Source organism: Anabrus simplex, chromosome 8, assembly GCF_040414725.1.
Source record: "Anabrus simplex isolate iqAnaSimp1 chromosome 8, ASM4041472v1, whole genome shotgun sequence".
NCBI classification, from domain to species: Eukaryota; Metazoa; Arthropoda; class Insecta; order Orthoptera; family Tettigoniidae; genus Anabrus; species Anabrus simplex.
The window spans coordinates 87507102-87530564 of record NC_090272.1 but is presented as its reverse complement, the minus strand read 5'-3'; the positions used below and the strand labels follow the sequence as shown (position 1 = coordinate 87530564).

The window sequence follows — 23463 nt, the reverse complement described above, 5'->3', positions numbered from 1 at the left end:
CTCTACGTAAGATTGACTTCATGAAGGGCAAGTGGCCGTGAAACTGGGCAATATTCGCATCAAGTTCCTACCCCTATCAACTGGGGAAAAGACAAGAAAGATGCATAGTGTATTATAGGTGTGTCAAATGATAGCATGTTTCTTTCCTACAGAAATAACTAATTACTCATCTTACTTTTTGGTAAATGTGTCACTGCAGTAGCAATATGCATATTGTTGTTCCAGGCATCGGGGTTGGCTGGAGGGCAAGGGGACGCCTGCGCAGCCCGAGCTCGCTGAGCCGCCCGTGGCGCTTGTGCCTGTGACAGCAACGCCGGGCCCAGCTGAGAGGCCGGTAGTAGCCGCGGGCACGTCGGGAGTACAACATGGCCGTCCGATCAGGTATCGTGCCTCTCCACCTCTCTCCTAGTAAGTCTTGCTTCTTGATATCCCGCGCTATCTTATCCGTGTTGTTTATCCTCGTGGCTCGTGACACCAACAACAGCAAGTATTATATAATTATTTATCTGTTGTTGTTTATTACCATGATTAAATTTTGTGAACACTCTTCTAATTCATAAATTAATATTTTGGCTATTGTTGCTGCTAGTTTGAAAATGTATTCATGTTTCATAACTGATATTTATCTTCTGTAGCTAATAATAACAGTAATACCAGTTTTTTTTAATTAGTGTAGACAATTTTCGGAGACCCCTGACAGTTTAGAAATGCATCCCTTCGAATCTCTCACGTGCTGGAAAATAAACAGCTCTGAGATGTCAAACTTAATCATTCGTACATTTTTAAATGATTTACAATGATTGCATTTTAGGGACTTTTGTATTTTCGTTAATGAATATTTTGTCTATTGCTGCTGCTAGTTTGAAAATATATCCATATTTCGTGACTGATATTTATTAAATAAATAATAGTAATACTAGTGTTGGTTAATAAACAGAACTGAACTGTAAAACGTAACGCTCATTATTTCACACGAACGAGTGTCCGAGAACTGGGTTATTTATTTAGCCTACATTAATTTTTAGCTTATTAATCCTGGAGGTATCCTTCCACAGCGAGTTGTAGTCAACTAAACAGATTTTTAATTCAATTACGTTTTAGCTTCCTCCGGTTAACTTGAGTACTTTAGTGTATTATGGACGTCCCATGGTTTTCTGCTATGATCGCTCTTTGATAGTACCGTAATAAAAGATTCACCACGGTTACCCGAAATATCAGGTGCATCGGTTCCTCATCTTAAGACAAGAAAAGTCTAATTCTTTCATATTCCGCGTGATGCTTACCAGATATTACGTCTGCTTACATTAATTCAATGAATAAGATCAACCAACATAAGATAAAACTTAATTACACCCTAGAGAAAATGACCTTCGGCTAATAATACGGTCTGTTCAACTGTGATTCAATTATGAACCTAGAAGATAACAATAGGAATAAATCGATGTGGACTGAAATACATTTAGGCTACTTTTTTAATTTAGTGAACTATAACAACCTTGCCCAAGTTTCAACAGATATCTTTACTGAAGGAGGTGTGATAAATTGGTTTGAACATGGCCTTCTCAGACCAAGAGCGTGAGATCGACTCAGGAGCAGGTCGTAGGTATTTAAAGATGCTCAACTCTTTTCCCTACAGTGACGCGTACAATCGTCATTCGAATAGTGTCCGAATCCAAGGATGAGTGTTAACATATTGGCCTTTGGTCCTCGGGGCCGTGGGTTTTTCCCGGCCGGGTCAGCGGATTTTAGTTTTGAACGGTTAATTCCCGTGGCTCAAGATTGGGCGTTTGTGCTGTTCCCAACATCCCTGAAACTCACACACCACGTAATATATTATCCTCCACTGTACTAATACACAGTTTCCCCTACACGGTTGATGCGACCACCATCGTCGGAGGGTCTGCCTTACAAGGTCTGCAGCTTCTTATACTATTTGTATGTATGTTCAGTCTTCAGCCCTAAGGCTGGTTGGATCCTCAACAGCTCTGCCATCAGCTGTCATAGATGGCCTAGGCATCACTGATGAGGCGTACTAGGGAAATGAGGAGTGGGGTAGTTTCCCGTTGCTTTCCTTACCGAGCCAGAAGTTGCTATTACATATCAGTCTGCCAAGCCCACTGAAATGCATGCACCAACCGACCCTATGAGCAACATTTTCACACCATTCATAGCAGGGACTGGCTGCACAAGGATTGGCATTACTAGCATCGCTCATACCTCAGTCACTTCCATGTTGTCAAAGCCAAGGATAAGACAGAGACAGATCATTGAAAGTAACAAAATTGCTCTAGCCCATACCAGAAGACATAGTGCACTCTAAATACTAGGTCCTGCCAGCAAAGGCATATATAGATCTAATTTCTGCATGTCTTAATTTTCAAATAGAATGAATTGCTTAGAGTTGCGTACGTACGGATATTTCTGACACTTATGCTCTTAAACTTATCACACGTCAACTTTGGAAAATGAATTTTATTTAGTTTTTTATTTAACGTGTTTCTGACAGGTATGAATCCAATCATGAGGAACATATACATACATGTATTGTATACTCGTTAATCAGTATGCTACTGATACTTAAGTTCCTTACATATATTATACTTACAGCTACTGTTTATGGATAATTTTAATTTGTGATGGACATAGTTCGAAGTTTTACTTAATCTTCTTAACATAGCATGTAGCTGAGTGGTGTTACCGTAACAGCTATCGGTCTTCATAGACACCAGTGCATCGTACCAGTAAATCGTCTGACATAAGTCCTTTGCATATAAGCATTCTGAAATACCTACTGAATGTCCCGAGATTCGTTCGACTCCTGTGACCTTGAGCAAAACTGGCGAGCGCCTAAACAACTGCACTATTCAGCTGATCGCCGGAAAAATTAGAGTTGTGTCCATTTATTCAGTTATAGTGTTGACTGGTAATCCAGGCAATTGCGATATTTGTAGGCTGTGTACATTTTGAATTATTTGCGGTGTAGAAGTCACCGTTGCCTGTATAGTTTATATCAGCCTGTAACTCACCGGGAGTAATAATAATTTCGTGCGGCTATTTCTAGCCGAGTTCAGCCTTGTAAGGCAGACCCTCCGATGAGGGTGGGCGGCATCTGCCATGGTAACTGCGTGATATTGCGGTGGAGGGTAGTGTTATGTGTTGTGTGAATTGTAGGAATGTTGGGGACAGCACAAACACCCGACCTCCCGGGCCATTGGAATTAACCAATGAAGGTATAAATTCCCGACCCGACCGGTAATCGAACTCGGGACCCTCTGAACTGAAGGCCAGTACACTGACCATTCAACCAACGAGTCGGATACCGGGAGTTAAAATAAAGAATTAATGGGAAAACATTTGTACGATGGCAGAAAATGTCGCAACTCTTCCCATTTGTGTTCTTGAGGCTGATGTGTAGTATGACGAAGAATCGTAAAATTAATTCATACACTATGGTTGCAGAAAGTTATCCCTACACATCGTGTACAGCATTTTGGTAAATTTTATTCGTAAAACGCTTGATGGAAAATAAAACTATCTTGATAATGTCTGCCCAATATTTTCCTTACCTGTTTGAGAGATTATAACCTTGATGATGATGATGATGATAATAATAATAATAATAATAATAATACAAAAAAGTCTGTCATCTTTGACTCATGCCATAATCTACCATACGTCATGGTGATTCATGATTAGTAATAAACCGAGTAAGTGGCTGTGCGATTTACACCACGTAGCTATCAGCTTTGCATTCGGGAGATAGTGGGTTCTAATCCCACTGTCGGCAGTCTTGAAGATGGTTTTCCGTGGTTTCTCATTTTTGCACCAGGAATAAGCTGGGGCTGAACCTTATTTAATGCTACAGTCGCTTTCTTTCCACACCTAGCCCTTTCTTATCCCATCGTCGCTATTAGACCTATCTCTGTCGATGCAACGTAAAAGGAGACTGTAATGATTAATAATAATAATAATAATAATAATAATAATAATAATAATAATAATAATAATAATAATACAGTTCAGTCATTCTTTTCCTCTTCTGCATTTTCCACCGCTTTTCCCACATCCTCGCAGGGGTCTTGGGTGTGAACTGTGTCGCATATGTGAATTTTGCCCTATTTTACGGCCAGATGCTTTTCTTGACGTTAACCTTATGTAGAGGGATGTATTCACTATTTCGTGTTCCTGTTGTGGCTAGCACTGTGGTATGGTGAGGGTATATGAAAAGGAATGTATTGGGACAAACACAAACACCTCATCCCCACGTTAAAGGAATTAACCAGACGCAGTTAAAAATTCCTGCGGAGGCCGGGAATCAAACCAGTCCCCGAGTCAAGAGAATCAACCGGACGTGATTAAAACCCTCGATTCGATCAGGAATCGAACCCGGGGCCCTCTCAATTGAAGGCCTCGACGCTGGCCATTCTGCCAAGGATCCGGACAATAATAATAATAATAATAATAATAATAATAATAATAATAATAATAATAATAATAAATCATCAAATTAACAGCAACTAAAAAAACGGGGAGAAGGAACAAGAAAAGACATGGAGTAAGTTGGCATCAGTCCAAAGGAAATCGTTAATAGAGATATGCTTCAAGCTAAAATTGATAAATTCAAGCGGTTCAAAAGCAAAATGAAAAGTCCAAAAACATGCGGTCAAAGGAAAGTAAGAGGAACCACAGCGAAATGTTGAAGTTCTGGGAGAAGAAATAAGGACTAACCAGCAAGTCAGTTATTGTTTACCGTGGTCCAAAGTAGGCCATAATCGAAGAAATAATAATAATAATAATGATAATAATGATAATAATAATAATAATAATAATAATGTTATATACAGTATATATATTTTGTACAAGTTGCTTTACGTCGCTCCAACACAGATACATCTTATGGCGATGATGGGATAAGAAAGGGCTAGGAGTGGGAAGGAAGCGACCGTGAACTTAATTAAGGTACAGTCCGAGCATTTGCGTCGTGTGAAAATGGGAAACCACGGAAAACCATCTTCAGGGTTGTCGACAGTGGGGTTTGAACCTGCTATCTCCCGAATGCAAGCTCACAGTCTGAATTAAAGTTGTGAACAAAGATAGAACATATACATTGGTCACCTGCAGTTGTTTTCTTTATGCTATGAATGAATTAATGCCGACCTCGCGGTCTAGGGTAATATACCTACCTCTCACCTGGAGGCCCCTCGTCCGATTCCCAGCTAGATCAACAATTTCCACCCGGATCTGAAAGCTGATTCGAGGTCCACTCACTCAGTCAATATGATCATTATTGAGGAGCTATCTGACGGTAAGATGGTGACGCTGGTTTAGGAAACCAAAAATAACGGCCGAGAGAACTCGTCGCATTGACCATGCGTCACCTCGTAATCTGCAGGCCTTTGGGCTGAGCATCGGTCACTTGGTAGGCTAAGGTCCATCAGGGCTCTAGCGGCATGGGTTTTGGTTTGTTTTTTGTTAAAGAATTAACCAACCACAATGACTTGTTCTTTACAGGAACTGAGCAAAAAATTTTGAGTTAGTGAGGTTTGGAAATTATTATTTAGGACTTAGGTTTCCCTGTTTTGGTCTCTTTCAATTCTAACAAACGTTGGAGCGGAACGTCTTTATTCTTCTCATTTTGTCTCAGTACACCCCTTACTTGATGTTTATGTTGCCGTAAATAAATTAGGTGGATCAGTGAACCTCTGTGGTTTCATGTCGTGGGAGTTTCTAATTACTTCAGAGTTTGCTATAGTAAAGTTTTTGAATCCTGTTGAGTTGTTAGTGGATTATCGTCTTATTTATGGCTGTGCGGGAGGAGAAAGTGAGAAAGACCTTTTGACTGCAACGAAGCTCAGTCCATCCGGTGCAGAGATCACTGGGAAAATATCGCTTGCATTATGTGTGTCCAACCCTTGTCCCGTTTTTCTATAGGGTCGGGTATGAAGTGAGACGAATCTAGGTACCAGTAGCACGGATTTCGACCGGATGCCGTTCCTGACATCATCCTTATCAGAGGAGTTTAAGACGTTAAATGTATTTGTCGTATGGCTTTTAGTGCCGGGAGTGTCCGAGGACCTGTTCGGCTCGTCTGGTGCAGGTCTTTTGATTTTACTCCGATAGGCGACCTGCGCGTTTAGATGTGAGATGACCGAGCTCGATAGCTGCAGTCGCTTAAGTGCGGCCAGTATCCAGTATTAGGGAGATAGTAGGTTCGAACCCCACTGTCGGCAGCCCTGAAAATGGTTTTCCGTGGTTTCCCATTTTCACACCAGACAAATGCTGGGGCTGTACCTTAATTAAGGCCACGGCCGCTTCCTTCCCAGTCCTAGCCCTTTCCTGTCCCATCGTCGCCGTAAGACCTATCTGTGTCGGTACGACGTAAAACAACTAGCAAAAAAAAAAATAGATGTGAGATGATGATAATGAGGTAGGAGCAGCGTGAAACCCGGTGTCGGCACGTAGCCTGCTCCTGTCGAATAACATCAAGGGGTCTGCTCAAAGATTTACGTCCCCATTCGACGGACGAATCACCATCATATGCCCTCACTCCATATGAGGTTTGGGTCCATGGCTAAATGGGTTAGCGTGCTGGTCTTTGGTCACAGGGGTTCCCGATTCGATTCCCGGTGGGGCCGGGAAATGTAACCATAATTGGTTAATTTCGCTGGAACGAGGGCTCGGTGTGAGTGTCGTCTTCATCAACATTCTCATCACGTCTAAGGGCTTAAAACTTGAAGATCTGCATCTGGCGAGCCGTACTTGTCCTCGGACACTCCCGGCACTAAAAAGTCATTTTTTTAATCCATATGAACATTGTAATTTAATCGAGTCTTTTGGTACGCAATCTAGTGATTATAAATTGTATACCACCACCTCCCCTACCCTGCCGGTCAACATTCTGATGGTGATTTTTTTCGACCAACGGGACTCGAACGGGCTAACCATGGTGTCAGAGACTATATAGACTTAACGCCTTAAAGAGCATGCGTGCATGGCCACCAGGCGCACTATGAGGTGGTGTATGATAGTGGGAAGGGAGAGGGCGAAACCGATGCCAGTACGTAGCCTACTCCTGTCGAATAGCACGAAGGGCTCTGCTCAAGGCTCAACGTCTCCATCAGACGGACGAATCACCATCTACATAATCATATCTCCTTACTCCATTTGAACAGTGCAATGAGGTTTCGAGCTGAATCCAAGCTTTTGGCCCGCTATCTAGTGATTCTAAATTGTATACCACCACCTCCCCTGCCCTGTCAGCCAGCGTTCTGATGGCGAAAATTTTTCGATCAACGGGACTTGAACCGGCTAACCACGGTCTCCGACCATAAAACTTGATGCCTTGACAGGCGACCGCCTGCATTATGAAAAATGGAAACCTACAACCTGTTTTCCAGTCAGTGACCAGATCAGGGATGGAATGAATGAAGCCCCCATCTTACGGCGAGGATAGGAATTGTGCCGGCTGCCGAAGCCTGTCGCATTCCTCTGGGGCAGTGACTAATGGCTGACAGATGAAATGATATCGGAGAGTGTTGCTGGAATGAAAGATGATAGGGAAAACCGGAGATAGGTCTTATGGCGACGATGGGTTATGAAAGAGATAGGAGTGGGAAGGAAGCGACCATGGCCTTGGTGAAGGTATAGCCATAGCATTTGCCTGGTGTGAAAGTCGGAAAGCATGGAAAACCATCTTTAGGAATGCCGACAGTGGAGTTCGAACCCACTATCTCCATTATGTAAGCTGATAGCTACTTGATCCAAACCACGCAGCCACTCGCTCGGTAAAGCCTGTTTTTGTTATTGTTGTTATTATTATTATTATTATTATTATTATTATTATTATTATTATTATTATTATTATTATTAAATTAAATCCATGGCGCTACAGCCGTGATGGACCTAGGCCTGTCAAGTGGCCGCTGCTCAGCCGGTAGGCCTGCAGATTACGAAGTGACACGTGGTCAGGGTGACGAATCCTCTCGGCCGTTACCGTTGGCTTTCTAGGCCGGAGGTGATATCTCACTGTCAGATAGTGCCTCAGTTGTTCATTCCTCAGATCTAGGAAATCATTCCTGACCTAGCCAGAAATCGAACGCGGGTTCTCCTAGTCAGAGATAGGTTTCCCACCCCTAGACTCCGGTGTCGGCATATTATTATTATTTACCGTTGTAAGGTCCATTGTGTTCGATTCTAGACCATTAAGCTTTTCGTCTGTGGTTTAGATTCTACGTAAAACTGAAGGTCCCGTGGGTGATAATCACGTGTGACAGTCAAGTAGAACTACAAACCTACTTTCTCGCCCTGTCACATGCCAGTTGTCGGGGAACAAGTCGAGTTGTGGAATATTAGGTAGTGTTTGTAACTGTAATTATTATTAAACAAAGGAGCTAACAAGTTTGTAATTTTACCTGACTGTTGATATCGTGATCAAACCGCAGGGACGTGAGATTTCATTTTATTTATTCAGAGTCTGCCTAGCCAAGGCGATATAGGTATATTTCGTGCATCCGGAAATATGTGGTTTCGTTTCCCCCATATGGCAGTTAGGAAATTTATGAACGAGATTTCCACTTTTGAAGAGGCTTACTTATCCTGCAACAGAAATGGGTAACCTGTTGAATTTGGGGGCATTGGAGACAAAGTTAACTAAAGTTAACTAAAATGTAAACAAGTCTGTAAATGTGAATATCGTGACCTTAAACTCAGGATCCCCAGTGTTACTTGAAATCCAAACCACGGAGACATGACTTACCATCCACGTGTATTGGTCGGGAAACGAACACTGTAACCATATTACGTTTAATGAAATTAACTGTAATAATGGAGAAGCCCTTGCTAGAGATTGTAATGTCAACACTGAGACGGATGACTTCGTTAATTTTCTAATTGTACCGCGTGCTGATTGTGACAGTCTGAGCCCCTTCATACATTTCCATTATGTTCTATTATACCTTTCAGCGTTCAGTCTGCATGTCTCTGTGAATGTTCTATTTCCAACTAACTTTGTAGCCTCGTTTCGTTCCACACTTGAAAATCTAGCTGTGATAGCCCTCAGAGGTCTGAAACCACACTACTTTCATCCAATTTACTCTCCACCATTAGTAGCACCCTCTATTCTAAAATCCCCATGAACACCGTGTCTGGTATACTGAAAATGAAAACCTACAACCTGTTTTCCAGTCATTGACCGGGTCAGGGATGTGATGAATGAAGCAGATATAGGCTATTAGTACGATGGGGTCGCCGCTCCCAAAGTGATATATTAATGACTGATAAATGCTATGATGGCGAGTGTTGCTGGAATGAAAGATGACAGGGGAAACCGGAGTACCCGGAGAAAAACCTGTCCCGCTTCCGCTTTGTCCAGCACAAATCTCACATGGAGTGACCGGGATTTGAACCACGGTATCCAGCGGTGAGAGGCCGACGCGCTGCCGTCTGCGCCACGGAGGCTCCCGTGTCTGGTATACTATTCAAAGAAATACATCGATAGTTGTTGCAGTGCAGTTGGTTTTTTTTTTTTTTTTTTTTTTTTTTGCGAGTAGATGAGAGGCGCAGGGCGAAAAATTATGCCCCTTTACTCATCTGTTTCCGAGAATAACCGATGAGCCGGAAACGTATCTATTTTACCGCGCTGGTGGGGGAGAAAAACGATCTGCCTTGGAGGCGGTATTCTCCTCCAAGAAACCCGCTCTTCACTGAGAAAATTTAGAAACGAAGTGCAAGTTGTATTTTGTGGGTGGGAGGGCCTCTCTTCGTAATAAACGATCATTTTGATGTTAAATAGTGAAACATGTTGTTCATAATTTGGAATAGGTCGAAAGAGGCCTTAAACCAGGTCATAAGTGAGCCAAGAGTCTCGATGTTTAAACCATGTGTTCGACTTCTTGGCCCTTAGACCTGTTTAAAAATAGGGAAGTCCGGGTCGTTAGACTGGGCGAGGAGGAGTCTAGATTTGGTCATCTTAGCTATTTTTCGGATCTGAAATCTCATGCTTACTCATAATGCAGGCGAAGCCTGCGTGGCTCAGGCGGCAGCGCGCCGGCCAAGCACCAAGGAGCTATCTGACGGTGAGATGGCGGCCTCGGTCTAGAAAGCCAAGAAAAACGGCCAAGAGGATTCGTCGTGCTCCATATGAGCACTACGGAGAGGTGTTGGAATTGAATCCAGGCTTTTGGTACGCAATCTAGTGATTATAATTTGTATACCACCGTCTCCCCTAACCCGCCAGCCAACATTCTGATAGTGATTTTTTTTTCCGACCAACGGAACTCGAACCGGCTAACCATGGTGTCGGAGACTATATAGACTTCAACGCCTTAACGACCATGGTCACCAGGCGCGCTAATGAGGTGGTATATGATAGTGGGAAGGGAGAGGGCGAAACCGATGCCAGTACGTAGCCTACTCCTATCGAATAGCACGAAGGGCTCTGCTCAAGGCATAACGTCCCCATCAGACGGACGAATCATCTTCAACAGTCATATGTCCTTACTCCATACGAGCAGTGCAGTGAGATTTCGAGCTGAATCCAAGCTTTTGGCCCGCTTTCTGGTGATTCTAAATTGTATACCACCACCTCCCCTACCTTGTCGGCCAACATTCTGATGGTGAACATTTTTCGATCAACGGGACTTGAACCGGCTAACCATGGTCTCAGACCATAAAACTTGATGCCTTAATAGGCGACCGCCTGCATTATGAGAATGAAAACCTACAACCTGTTTTCCAGTCAGTAATCGGGTCAGGGATGGAATGTATGAAGCCCCCATCTTACGGCAAGGATAGGAATTGTGCCGGCTGCCGAAGCCTGTCGCATTCCTCTGGGGCAGTGAATAATGACTGACAGATGAAATGAAATGATATTGGATAGTGTTGCTGGAATGAAAGATGATAGGGAAAACCGGAGTACCCGGAGATAAACCTGTCCCGCCTCCGCTTTATCCAGCACGAATCTCACATGGAGTGAGCGGAATTCGAACCACGGAACCAAGTAATACGTGCTGACCACACGACACCTCGTAATCTGCAGGCTTTCGGGCTGTGCAAAGGCTGTTGCGCCATGGGATGTGTGGTTGCTTATGGACAAGTGCAATTACTACTTAGTCCGATAACAAACTTCCATCTAATCCTATTACTCTGTGAAGACTCTGTGAAGGAATGTCATCCCCATCTTTCCGGTATATTTCACCACCTCAGGTCTAATTTCATCTATTCCTGCTGTTTTGTGTCACTTCCTCGTGCGTAATTTCATTAACATCGTTGTTCTCCCTGTGATCACCATCTTGGAAGGGATCCAATTGCTATATATATAGAAGACCTCAGAGTGTCGGAATTTTGTTCAGTGGAGTTGATTAACGTGTCGCACTTAAACTCCCTCAGACGTCACCAACCTCAGTCGGGATCGAACTCGCTGTCTTTGGAACAGAAGGATGACGATTAAATGATTGCGCCACGGAGATTATTTTGTAAGTACCACTTAAGTTGAAAATGATTGTTGCTGGAATTTTCTGAAATAATAAATTTGCTGACATCAAGCTCACTTTGGTGTAATGTATGCCATTATAGAGAAAGTATAGTGAAGTATGATTTAATGTAGTTGATTATATAATAACAGGATGATGGAGGCAAATTACCATAATGTTCCACTCGTCGGTGTCTTTTTAGCTGTCATCTCAGGTTATGGATAGCGCAGCATAGATCGCGCGCGTGCAAGTAAATAGCGCCTATGTGGAACGGGTATGAATAGCATTTCATGTCTTCGAACTGCAGTGTAAATTGAGGATAGTAATCAGTTCTGAAGCCGGGCTATAACTCAGACTATAGAATCTATTGAGTTGGGACTTGTTAGGTGTATAGAACGTCCCAAAATTGAACGCATATTATGTACTGCAATACACTTGTCCGCCTCAGTGGTGTAGTGGTTATTGTGATTACCTGCCACCTCCGGAGGCCCGGATTCGTTTCCCGGCTCTGCCACGAAATTTGAAAAGTGGTACGATGGCTGGAACGGGGTCCACTCAGCCTCGGGAGGTCAGCTGAGTATAGGAGCTTCGATTCCCACCTCAGCCATTCTGGAAGTGGTTTTCCGTGGTTTCCCCACTTCTCCTCCAGGCAAATTCTGGGATGGTACCCAACTTAAAGCCACGGCCGCTTCCTTCCCTCTTCCTTGTCTATCCCTTCTGATCTTCCCATCCCCCCACAAGACCCCTGTTCAGCGTAGCAGTTGAGGCCGCCTGGGCGATATAATGGTCGTTCTCTCGAGTTGTATCCCCGATCCAAAGTTCACGCTCCAGGACACCGCCCTTGAGGCGGTAGAGGCGGGATCTCTGCCGATGCCGTAGTCTAGGGATGGGGAACCTATCTCTGACCAGGAGAACCCGCGTTCGATTTCTGGCTAGGTCAGGAATGTTTTCCTGGATCTGAGGGATGAACAACTGAGGCACTATCTGACGGTGAAATATCGGCTCCGGCCTAGAAAGCCAACAGTAACGGCCGAGAGGATTTCTTCCTTTCCGATCTCGACGGCATTAGAGCATTCGAAGCCTAGAGAGTCTTTCATTTTCACGCCCTTCGTGGCCCTTGCCTTTCTTTGATCGGTACCTTAATTTTTTCAAAGTATCGGACCCCTTCGATTTTTTTCGCTGTGATTAGTGTTGATAGAGGATGGTTGCCTAGTTGAACTTCCTAGTCGTACTTGTAATCACCACCACCATCACCGTTCTTCCGTCCCAGACGCGCAGGTCGCCCATGGGTATCAAATAGAAAGACTTGCACCCGGCACTAAAGTTATGCGATAAATAAATAAATAAATAAATAAATAAATAAATAAATAAATAAATAAATAAATAAATAAATAAATAAATAAATAGATAACCTGGGATATTTAGGTCGTGGACTGCTTGTATTCTTCTCTGTCGGTTTTACATCGCACCGATTCAAACAAGTCTTACGGTGACGATGGGATAGGATGGGGCTTGGACCAAGAAGGAAGCGTCCGTGGCCTTATTTATGGTACAGCCTGGTGTGAAAATGGGAAACCACGGAAAACCATGTTCAAGGCTTTCGACATTGAGATTCGAACCCACTATCTACCGAATGCATGTTCGCAGCTACATAACTCAAGCCTCGTAGTCTAATCGCTCGGAGAATTGTCCCGATATAAATGCATCCAGTCCGTCTTATGTATGTATGATTCACATATCATGTGGTAATTTGTGACTGTTCACATTATCTGTTTCGACTGATCCTTGAATATGACCAGAAAAGTTGACTAATCTGTGAATTTTAGAATTCCCCATTGAGAAATACATTTCAGAAATGATACAAGGAAGAAAACATGTTATTTTTCTTATAATTCCACTTCATTCCCTTTTCATGTACACACGAGGTGGACGTAATCCTTATATATAAGAATATACACACCTGGAGACAAAAAAGTTTTGCACCACCTGAATTGCTGAAGTACTTATGAGTTACGACTGCGTCTTTTCACGGTGTTACTCCATCCTGTGTGCGAGGCATGCTTTGATATTTATGGATACTGCCCACCCTGGCGGTTGAGGCTAACTTGCTTTGCCCTGTCCCACTCTCCGAAAGCAGTCCTCCGGCGGTCGTCCATGGTGAGTGGTGGTGATTATTGTTTTTTTGTTTTGTTTCTTTGCTAGTGGCTTTACGTCGCACCGACACAGATAGGTCTTACGGCGACGATGGGATAAGAAAGGGCTAAGAGTTGGAAGGAAGCAGCCGTGATCTTAATTAAGGTACAGCCCCAGCATTTGCCTGGTGTGAAAATGAAAAACCACGGAAAACCATCATCAGGGCTGCTGACAGTGGGATTCGAACCCACTATCTCTCGGATGCAAGCTCACAGCTGCGCGCTCCTAACCGCACGGTCAACTCGCCCGGTGATTATTGTTTTAAGAGGAAGCACAACTGTGGAACCATCCTCTATATAACGCTAATCAGAGAGAAAAAATGGAAGGGATCCGACACCTCGAAAAATGAAGGTATTGGCTAAAGGAAGACAAGGGCCACGAAGGGCGTGAAAATGAAAGACTCCCTAGCCCTCGGAAACCTAATAGCGTCGGGGTCGGAAAAGAACAAGAGTTGACTAAGGATGGTCGGATAGGATAGATGAAAGTGAGGAGCCTGGCACAAGTAAGTGGGAACAGTGGCAAGACTCAGGCTAAGGGCCCCTTGGTCCCTAACCCACGCTCCCAATTTGAGAGCCCCTAGGGTCCCTTTTAGTCGCCTCTTACAACAGGCAGGGGATACCGTGGGTGTTAGTCTACCGCCCCCACCCACGGAGGGTCGTCCAGGGTGAGAGGTGGGTTCCTGCGTCTTCACATTGCCTGTTTCAGCTGATCCATGGCATAGTCAATAGAATTCATGTCAGCAGACACAGCGGGCCATCATATCCGGTTGACTTGGGTCTTCCTAAGGAAAATGTTAACATCACAGGAACTGTTGTCGGTATGACTGAACAGTGGGCTGGAGGATATTGTACGTTTGTATCATAGTACCCTCAACGACGAAGAGGCAATAAAAAATTTGCTTTTACGTTGCACCGACAGAGATAGGCCAGGGATGGCAAAACTTTTCCGACTAGCGTGTCAATTATTACTGTCTAGTGAGCCGCCATTTTTTCCTTTAACATCGTTATGAAACCCCCCCTCATTTGACTTCATTTAGGCATTAGATTGCGTTACATATAAATCCATTCGACTGAATGTATCATGTGTGAACATGTTCCTAACTTGCTGCCTAACTTTACAAATATTATAAATCTGCATTTTACTTGAAAATCTGAATATCTGCATTTAAAATGGAAATTATGAAAATTAACATTTATTAAATAAAATACACACTCGTCGACCCTTATACTCACACTTACTTGTTACCTGCTTACTTACACATACGTTATTTGAAGGGCGCCAGCTGTCACTCAGTACAGCAATAATAGAATGAGACTCTTGACTATCTCTAGGGTGTGGGGTAATAAGCTTACTTTTGACAACATACCATATAAGTTCTGGGAAAAGGAGATTGGCGTTCGGTTTCCCCATTAATTTTGAGGTTAAGATATTTTACTGTCAATGAAATGAAACTCTGAATTCGTTTGATAGAACAATATATATTCTTTAAATAATATATCAAAAAATATTGAGTCTTGTTGCGATAAAACAGATGAGAATATGAAATTATGACATTGCAACTGAAAGAAACTAGGCATGAATTTGAATTCTTCTTGACCGGACATTTAACAATTTATACGAAATATTTCCCTCACTGATTCACTTGACTGTACCTTCAACACTTTGAGTGTAATTACGACGTAATCCATTGCTCTGGTGTTTACTGTAGATGTGTCACGCCTAACGTGGTGATACATCCTTGCGACTGCTTCTTCTCCATATCATCTGACTTCTTTGTAAGTCAATATGGTATGACCTCTTGGCAGGTCCAGGGTTGCCCTCTCTGACTCCTTGGTAAGCCTTGCATCCGCGTCTTCCACTAAGTGACGGACCAACCATTTGGTCTCACTCTCTCAATAACCAATAATGGCTCACTGAGTCTTCACCATCTCTCGTTCACACTGATTGACTGACGACCTAAGGCCTCTTGATCTAGTAGACTACTTCACTGTACTGCATCCGTATAAGTAATGACTGACGCTACAATGTGCATCCACCTTATATAGACGTTGGTTGACACAGCTACGTAATCTCCAGAAATAACCATGACATACTCCCACCTACGCGACAGATATTACATCCAGTGGTGAAATAGCCCTGCGGCGGCTAACTCTCTGAGCGCATATTCTAAATAAATACGATGACATAGCCATGGAGTAGCGATGACTTGGCAGAATCGCCAACAATCTTGCACAATGCACCAACGTCATACCCAATCTCTGATATATACAACAGTTCTCACTGTACAGGTATTGAGTGGTATTCTACACATACGTATATATGCATACATCTAAGTACAATCTTGCAAGCAACAGGCAATTGCAAAATCGAATTAAATAAGACTGATAATTACAATAATAGTAACAATATCACAGATAACATAATAATAATAATAATAATAATAATAATAATATATATATATATATATATATATATATATATATATATATATATAGATAAAATCATTACAATAATAAAAATACAGATATCATCTTGTAACGGGATTTGAACCGTTACACATGATTTTATTTTGCAAACATACTGAAAATTGCATTTCAAAAACAGGTGAATTTTAAGAGTAAGGTACCGTATATTTTTTGCTTTAACCTAATAAAATTGGTAAAATATATGGTCATAAAATTAATGATTGTGACATACCTTCTTTATTAAAGTGTATTGTTAAAATATGCTATGCTGGCAGAATTTCGACCTATTTATTACATATTAAAAACATTAAAATATGTTAGTATGTTGTGGGGCGTGCCACAGAAGTCGTGTTCGCGCGTCACAGGTTCACCATTCCTTACGGCGACGATGGGATAGGAAAGGGTAAGGGGTGGGAAGACAGCGGCCGTGGCCTTAATTAAGATACAGCCCCAACATTTTCCTGGTGTGAAAATGTTAAACCACTGAAAACCATCTTCAGAATTGTCGACGGTAGGGTTCGAACCCACTATCTCCCGAATGAAAGCTCACGGTTTCGCGAATCTAACCGCACGGCTAACTCTCTCGGTAACTATGATGTGCAGCGTCCGATGTCCATAATGATGCCTGCCCAAAACATGACGAATCCGCCTCCCTGCTGGACCCAAGGGAGTCAAGTTGTAAGTTTCACTAATAGGAAAATTCCTCTCAGTTTTTATTCTGCGTCGATGGGGTGAAAGTTCCTAATGGGGATCACTCTAAGTAAGTTCTTAGGTGTTAATATAAGGAAACATCTTCACTGCGATAATCACATAAACGGGTTTTTAAACAAATGATACAGATCCCTGCACTTGCTTATGAGGGCATTTAGGGGTTGTAGTAAGGATGTAAAGGACAGGAGATATAAATCTCTGGTAAGACCCCAACTAGAGTATAGTTCCAGTGTATGAGACCATCACCAGGATTACTTGATTCGAGAACTGGAAAAAATCCAAAGAAAAGCAGCTCGATTTCTTATGGGTGGTTTCCGACAAAAGAGCAGCGTTACAAAAATATTGCAGAGTTTTTTGAGCTAGACGAGCTGCTCGACTACGTGGTATGTTCCGAGCTGTCAGTGAAGAGATGGCGTGGAGTGACATTAGTAGACGAATAAGTTTGAGTGGTGTTTTTAAAAGTAGCAAAGACCACAGTATCCAGATAAAGTTGGAATTCAGGAGGGCAGATTGGGGCAAATATTCGTTCATACGAAGAGGAGTTAGGGATTGGAATAATTTTCCATTTATTTGGTATAAAATAGATAGGGAATTTGCCATCTGGGCGACTGCCCTAAGTTCAGATTAGTGGTGATTGATTGAATGATGATTTAAAGAAGTTCGATGTGTTCGTCAGAGGCAACAAACTCAAAATCGTCACCGACTGCCAGGCTTTCCGGGACACAGTGGAGAAAAGGGACCTTAGTACTGGATGACTGGCCTGGCGTTACTTCTCTCTTTCTCTCTACGCCGTCTTCCGGCGATGATCAGGCCTCAGGCAACTTTTGCACTTACCAGCGAAGAAGAGCTGACGCCATGATGCCAGGTTCCAGTCCACCTGGTACCACGGTGTTGGGGTGTACGTGCAGGTGCCCGCCAAGGAACTCTAGAGAATAGGTGAATACTATGGAGAAGATTTTGGATTATCTTGAGTTTATACAACCCTGCCATTTGCCGTCAAGTTGGCATTAGCAACATGGTTGCGGTTCCTGCGAGCCAAGATTCGCAAGTAGTGGTCAGCAGGTACTGTTGTTGACCATGGACGGCCGCCGCGAGAACAGTCTTGGACATTTTGTCACACAATAGCGGTTTTACATCCTAATGTCACTACGGTGTATACAAACCAGGTGGGCAATTCTGCTCACGGGGAGGCCTTGCTAACACAGCGTGACAATGTGCGTACACACATGCACAGAAATGGTGTCCCGATATAAACAAAGCATGGCCTCCCTCCACCTCCTCGCTTTACGCACTTTTTCAGGTAGACAGCCCGCTACAAGACTGTTGTGATTGAAATGGGTACAGTGGTGAATGTATAGCAATACACACACTGCGCCTTCAGCACTACACCTTCACTTCCTTCCCCTCCTCTCTGCACAGGAGTGGCCTTCAACACTACTACTACCGAGCTCGATAGCTGCAGTCGCTTAAGTGCGGCCAGTATCCAGTAATCGGGAGATAGTGGGTTCGAGCCCCACTGTCGGCAGCCCTGAATATGGTTTTCCGTGGTTTCCCATTTTCACACCAGGCAAATGCTGGTGCTGTACCTTAATTAAGGCCACGGCCGCTTCCTTCCCATTCCTAGTCCTTTCCTATCCCATCGTCGCCATAAGACATATCTGTGTCGGTGCGACGTAAAACAAATAGCAAAAAAAAAAAAAAAATTGCAACACCACTCCTTCACTCCCTCCCCTCCTTTTTAGTACTGGAGTGGGGCAGTGTTGATTGTTTACGTCGGGACACCATTTCTGTGCATGGGTGTACGATTGAAATGCTGTAGTGATTCGCCGAGGCATGTTTACCCACTGGACAGGCCACAAACTGGGTTCTATTTCATGTGCACTCTGCTGGACTGTCGTGGGATTGCATGTCGCATTGCCATTTACACCTATCTAACATGTGACGTTACAATGCATTCTTTTTTTTACAAGATGTTTTACGTCGACACATAAAGGTCTTAAGGCGACGATGGGATAAGAAGGGCTAGGAGTGGAAGGGAAACGGCCGTGGTCTTAATTAAGGCACAGCCCCAGCATTTGCCTGGTGTGAAAATGGGAAACCACAGAAAACCATCTTCAGGGCTGCCGGCAGTGGAGTTCAAACCAAATATCTCCCGAATGCAAGCTCACAGCTGCGCGCCCATAACCGCACGACCAACTCGCTTGGTACACAATGCAGTCGCATGACTTTTTTGAATGAGAACACAGTCTCAGTAGTCGTCTTTCAGGAGCACTCAGAATTTTTTTTTTTTTTTTTTTTTTTTTGTGTGTGTATAAGACCATAAATCTATGTAATCCTACCGGCTGCTTTTAGAGTTTAATTCCTATTCCATTCTCTGCCCATGTGTCGTCTTCTGTCTGATGGTGGTAAAACGTTGAGTAAAACGTCCTGCTCCATGGCTAAATGGTTAGCGTACTGGCCTTTGGTCCTGTTCGAGTTCACTTCTTACTTAGTCGGGCTGGGTGGTTCAGACGGTTGAGGCGCTGACCTTCGGACCCCAGCTTGGCAGGATCGATCCTGGCTTAGTCCGGTGGTATTTGAAGGTGCTCAAATACGTCACCCTCGTGTCGGGAGATTTACTGGCAAGTAAAATAACTATTGCGGGCCAAAATCTCGGCACCTCAGCGTCTCCGAAAACTGTCAACAGTAGTTGGTGGGACGTAGAAACATTAACATTATTTTTATTACTATTTACTTCTTACTTAGTCTTTATTGTCACTCCGAGTACTCTTCATCAATTATTGTCACCTAGTTATACCAACAACCAATCATTCTCGCTACTTTCATATCTGTTACTTCCAGTTTATGAATAAGATATCTGAAAACCATCTAGCTTTCATTCCCATTCAGCAAAGTCAGTCTAGAAGCAAGCTTGTTTTAATTTTCATTTTTATGTATTAGGCTTATCAGTGGGATTGCATTTAAGAACGATTCCCATAAGACGAAGTGATGTTGGCTAACATGCAAGACTATTGTAAAAAGGTACACGTTTTCAGACAGCAACTATTTGTTTGTGGGAAAGTAAATGACCCAGTAACTATCAATGTAAACAGCAGAAGCTATAAAGGGCACGGTGAAGCCCTACTGGTGTGTAAGCCGTGAACACCTTAGCCTCTTTCATTCTTACGTTATTACTACTGAACCAGTACTACTATGACCAAGAGGAGGAAGCAGTAGGAATGATATAGTACTTTCTCTCGATAACAACGTTTCTATATTTTCTGAAGGGAAAATATTAGATCATTTAAAATACTTGATTCAGATTTAGTAAAGGGACTCAAACGATATTTCGTTAACACAATAGTTTCCTGTCACATTTCTGTACAAATTCTCTCCTTTATAAATTTGTAAGTCATTGTCATTCGATGCTATGTCATTACACAACTGCTAGGTTGCTGGTTGTAACGGAAAGAAATATATATCAGTTCTGTCACTACTTAGGCAGCCCATATCATCAGAAACCTAGAAGAACATATTATTAACAAATACATCGCAATTGGGTAATATCCCGATGATAATAAGGTAAAGTTAAAACATAATTATCCAACAACAACAATAACGACAACAAAAATACAACTAGCAATTCCATGGAAAGAAAATATTAGAAGAAATACTACTAGTTTAACATTCTAAATCCAGCATCATCATATTCAAATTCACACACAGCTTAAGTATTTCCAGTGCTTAACACTATGGCTTACAATACTATAGGTTGAGCTTACTACTAGCTTAACATTACAAGTGATATTGAAGTTAACCCAACAACACCACTGCATCGACTAGAGTACAACAAGCGATTCCATGGAAAGAAAATACGACAAGAAGTACTGCTAGTTCAACATTCTAAATCCAGCATCATCATATACAATTTTACACACAACTGAAGTATTTCCAGTGCTTAATACTACGGTTTACAATACCATAGGTTTAGCTTACTACTATACTGCTAATAATAAGAGTTGGTGTCTGACATTTCTTAGAGGGAGGTCCGTTTACTGCCTGCGATGCGGGATAAAGGGAGTGGCTGTGTGGTTGCCATGGAAACGAGGGTGGGGCGACTGCGGTTGCCATGGAGATAAAACTTCAGGGCAGCTCGTCTTGCTGGGAGTTGCCAAACCTGTCACTGTCACTGATAAGAACCTGATTGTTTGTATAAGAGTGATCGCAAATGGGACGACACCGCCTGGCCAGGTAGTCTACAACAGATCACAGCGGTCAGAATGAAGGAGGGAACAAGTGAGCCGGAAGCGAGGGGTGAGAGTATGTAGAAAGGATTGCTGGAATGTGGCAGCATTGTGAAATGGCACGTGCAGTGCTCCTCCCTCCAACCTTACCTGTCAGACGCCAACTTTAGTTAAGTCTAGTATAGCTTAACATTACAAGTGATAATAAAGTAAAGTTAAAACATAATTACACAACAACAACAACAACAACAACAACAACAACAACGATAACAGCAAGAGTGCAACAAGCAATTCAATGGAGAGAAAATATTACAAGAAATACTACTAGTTTAACATTCTAAATCCAGCATCATCATATACAATTTTACACACAACTGAAGTATTTTCAGTGCTTAAAACTACGACGTACAAAGCTATAGGTTGAGCTTACTACTAACTTAGCATTACAAGTGATGATAAAGTAAAGTTAAAAACATAGGTAATTACCCAAAACAACAACTACAACAACATGGTCCGGACAGTAAAGGAATAATAACTCAACCAATATAGCACGAAGAAGGCCACGTAAGTCTTGTGTGTCTGTTATATATAAAGACCTGTGGCAAACCCAACTAAATCCAGTAATAACCCGGGACAGGAGAAATTGACGAATTCAAACTAGGAGAGTCAACCCCAAATGATATGAAATAAAGGCCAGGACACAGAATAAGATAGGCGCTGGTAGTCTAGTAAAAGTATTATTCTCAAGATCGTGGGTACAATCCAAAGTCAGTTTGAAGATCAGTAAGTTCTTAGCCGTCCATACCGGCACGTAAAAGGTGAAAACTCAGTAAAATTCAAACTCTCAGCATTTTAATCCGTACTCTTAAGAATCCTGAGTGATATGACGTCGAAAGAAGAGCGAAATGTCAAAAATTATGTGTAGTAATACAACAAGAGGTCCAGATTTTATCTCGAAATAATCTACATTAGAGCTCGAGTTGATTATATGTTGACCGAGCTCGATAGCTGCAGTCGCTTAAGTGCGGCCAGCATCCAGTAATCGGGAGATAGTGGGTTCGAGCCCAACTGTCGGCAGCCTTGAAGATGGTTTTCCGTGGTTTCCCATATTCACACCAGGCAAATGCCGGGGCTGTACCTTAATTAAGGCCACGGCCGCTTCCTTCCACTTCCTAGGCCTTTCCTATCCCATCGTCGCCAAAAGACCTATCTGTGTCGGTGCGACGTAAAACAAATAGCAAGAAAAAAAAAAGATTATATGTTGACTGTTTAGCGAATAATTACAAAATTAATTTAGCTATGATAAGCTAACAGTCGGTATTCATGACCTATAAAAATAACAAAACTTTTAACATGAAATTATACTGTTTTATTCTTGAATTTAAACTACAGTATTTGGGCCCGCAGTCTACAAATATGTCGGCAGAATAACATAGTCACGCTGATGTATTACTACAGGCAACTGAAGCATTGTTTCAAAAAAACAAGCTGTAAAGATGTTTGAGTACCTAATTCTGATGAATTTATATTAAAAAACAAGTGCACGTGATCGCGATAATATGGAAGTGGTAATACGCAAATTATAATACTGTAGCGATATTCTGCTGTTGATTGCTTAAGTTATACTAGATTGGTCATTGGAGCCATGAGCTAAATAATCAGTGGAATATCTGCAAGCCGTCCCTAGTCAGAAGAGTTATAAATTGACCACGAAAGTTTTACGCTATTATTATTATTATTATTATTATTATTATTATTATTATTATTATTATTATTATTATTATTAATTGATTCGTTATGCCCTACTGAAGAGCGCGTTTGAACTTATTAGTTTTTTTAAATTTTCTTCTTCTCTTCCCAATTATTCATCATCCCTCTATGTTCCTTTTTACGTTGTTCAGTCCATTCTGTATTTAGTCGGGCGGGCTAAACAGAAAATTTGTATTTGTGAATTAAGGTTCTGAATTTTATTATAACCGGGCGAGTTGGCCGTGCGCGTAGAGGCGCGCGGCTGTGAGCTTGCATCCGGGAGATAGTAGGTTCGAATCCCACTATCGGCAGCCCTGAAAATGGTTTTCCGTGGTTTCCCATTTTCACACCAGGCAAATGCTGGGGCTGTACCTTAATTAAGGCCACGGCCGCTTCCTTCCAACTCCTAGGCCTTTCCTATCCCATCGTCGCCATAAGACCTATCTGTGTCGGTGCGACGTAAAGCCCCTAGCAAAAAAAAAATATTATATCTTGAATGGTTTCTTTATTAATGCCAAATTCATGTAGGTCTTCACCGATTTCTTTTGTGATTTTTCATTGATAAGGCTACGTTTAAAATTTTCTTTGTGAGCCTGTTATTATCCATCACCTTCAAATTATTATTATTATTATTATTATTATTATTATTATTAT

The 23463-nt window shown here is 42.3% G+C and overlaps 1 long non-coding RNA gene across 1 annotated transcript in view; it reads left to right on the top strand.

Annotated features, from left to right (window-relative positions):
* Window positions 1–23463, top strand: part of LOC136878817 (uncharacterized) — a 409179-nt gene that overhangs the window by 207749 nt on the left and 177967 nt on the right. The window contains exon 3 of the long non-coding RNA XR_010860843.2: window positions 226–483. This is a non-coding gene — a long non-coding RNA (uncharacterized lncRNA). The remainder of the gene's footprint in view (window positions 1–225; window positions 484–23463) is intronic.